Below are 2,818 nucleotides of genomic sequence, written 5' to 3'. Positions count from 1 at the left end.
CTCACTTGTCTTTATTTGTAATTTTGTTTTCACCTGGTCTAAACAACCCATCCTTCTCCCTGAGGAAGCCCAGAAGAAAAACTGACAGCAAAAGGTCTCATCTTTGTTTCCTTTCATACGAGTTACTCCTGAATAAGTTTTTCAAATGGACTCCGGAATCAAAACATAGTCAAGATATTTAGACTCATTCAGAGTCTTATTTAAGGTATGAAAGCTATTGAAGATCATGTACAAACCTTATTGATGGAGAAAAGGGTTGGGTCCTTCCTTTCCGGTGCCCATGATAAAGCCACATGTCTGCGTGAAGTCTTTTCATTAGTCATTCTTACAGTTTCTAAAGGGCTTTGTCTTTTTTGGCATTGTTTGAATCATTAGGTAATCATTCCAGACATTCTCCAGAGTCCAGCGGGGGTGTTACATTAGTTTAGGACTAAGTCAAGGAGACTGGTACAATGACTCAAGGAAAGTCATGCTACTACAGTTTTAAAGACCAAGGCATCCTCAGAATTGAAGCGCCACGTATCGCAAAGCTGTGTGTTGATTCGGTTCAATTTCACGTATACATTTTTAGAACACTACTAATAACACATAAAATACACACTAACATACATGTAAACAAATACAAGTACATGAGAGAGGAAGAGAAAGTACTTTGAATTGGCAGCTGTCTGTACTGAATCTGTAAATTCTGCTCAAATCCTTAAGTATTAGGGAGTACATGCTATAAAACAAACAGAAACAAGAAACAGAAGAGCACCAAGATATCTGAAAGTAATGCAGCACACCTCCCTCATGGAATATGTGAATACACCAGTACAAAAGATTCAAACTAATATAAAGTTACAGATACACCTTAAAATATGACTGAGGGAGTATATAACATAGAACTGGTAAGAAATAAATGTCAGTTCTTCCTGTTCCAATTCAGTGAAGAATTCTGTGATGTTTAAATGGAAACGAAATGTTCCATCCACAGAAAACTATCCACCAGATTAAATTCAGGAGCCAGGAGAAAGGAACGTATATAATAGCATAAGGAAAATGCTAAGTAGCAGCACTGCATATTTACAAAGAATCTGTACGTAGTGTTGGGATTGGTGGTTGTTTTAATCACCCCCTAGACTTGTAAGTAGAGAAACTCATTTTTTTCTTATGAAAAATGCAATCCCTAGAAAGTAACAATATCAGTGTATTGTATTTATACATATTATCACTGTAGATAATTTAAAATACCTGGAGAGCCAAAAATTGTCCACATTTTAAGAATGTTATGTATGTACTACTTTTCGAAGTTGAATTGAGTTACGGTGGCAATACATAGCATGACGTTCGCTCAAAAGATGGCGTTCACCAAATGAATGCTAGTGTCATTCCCTGTATTACAATTTTAATGCAGTTCTTTCCTTTCTTAAAATGTGTATACATTTTTTTGGCACCCTCTGTATATCTTTAAGATACATTAGCTTTATTTATGTTTTGGTGTGTACCTGTTTTAAAGTAACAATGTTGGCATCTGGGATAAACTCTAGATATGAGGCTCCCATCGTGCCATTTATTTTGTTCATTTTAATCTTTTGAAAATAAAAATTAGTCATATTCTATGATGCATTTTGCTGTAATGGTTTAGTTTTTTTTTATCAGCAGTTTGAAATGATTTACTGTTTTTCATTAAATTGGACTGTCATTGCATGGTTTCAACTCTCTCTAAATAGACAAAATCTATGCCCAATGTCACCATTCTGTCAGCCACCGAAAGGCAGTCGGCAGTTACATATGTCAGCTATAGAGCAGCACTCCCCAGTACCACACAGCAGTATTTAAAAAGGGAGAATCCTAAGCGGTTTTTCTTGAAGATTGGGTAGAAAATGATAAAATAATCCTCTGTTCACTATTGTATTTCTTCCTTTCTTAGAAGTGTCTATTAATTCTAGCTCATCTGTCTGACACCTTTAGAAATGCCAAAATTTCACACTCCAGTTGCTATACAATTAAGAATTCAAAAGGACTATTAAATGGGGTTTCCACTGACATGAAGAGCAGCTAAATCTTTCGAAGTCTGAAGAAATATGATAGTTTATTTAGAACAGCAGAAAGACTGACACTTTTTTCCACCATGTTTATACACAAAAAACGGAAAAAAGAAGACAATTAAAGAAAAAATAAAGGGATGAAAATATTTGTTGATGGATGACTAAATGCCAAGCACTACACTCACTACTTTATAAAGGCTATTTAATATATAGATATACATAATTTTTTAATATTAGTTTATTTTCATAATTATCCTGTGAGGAAGATATTATAAATAAGCTCCATTTCCTATAAGAAAATTGAACCTCAGAGAACGAAGGTGATTAGCTTAATTCTAGTTCAAAAGGGAAGAACTTGGTGAGCCTGGCTCAAAAATATATGCTCTAAGAACTCATGTCCATTACTTCTCTTTCAGAATAAAATCCAGCCTTAAACTATTTTATTATGTCTAGACAAAATAAAAAAAAATAAAAAAACCCTCTGTGACCTTAACTGGGCAAACACAGCTATAAACTGAGGTATTTTAGAGTCACTCTCCAAAGTCATTCGCGCACCCTTACTCATACAACGCTGAACTCTCAGACCATGTTGAAAGGGAACTAAATAAGACCAGCAATATGCATGTTCAAGCACGAAATCAGAGGAACACAAAAGTGTGCTCTGATCAAACCTGCTCATCTCTGCACAGCACCATGCGCCCTTCGGATCGGCGTGACTTTCCTTCTGCTTCCCCTGTAAGGTCAAAGAAGGGGGAAAGCAGAAGAATCAGAGAGGAAAGAAAGGCATG

Source organism: Rhinolophus sinicus, chromosome 15, assembly GCF_057876585.1.
Source record: "Rhinolophus sinicus isolate RSI-liver-muscle chromosome 15, RSI-T2T, whole genome shotgun sequence".
Taxonomy (NCBI): Eukaryota; Metazoa; Chordata; class Mammalia; order Chiroptera; family Rhinolophidae; genus Rhinolophus; species Rhinolophus sinicus.
This window is presented reverse-complemented; position numbering follows the sequence as displayed.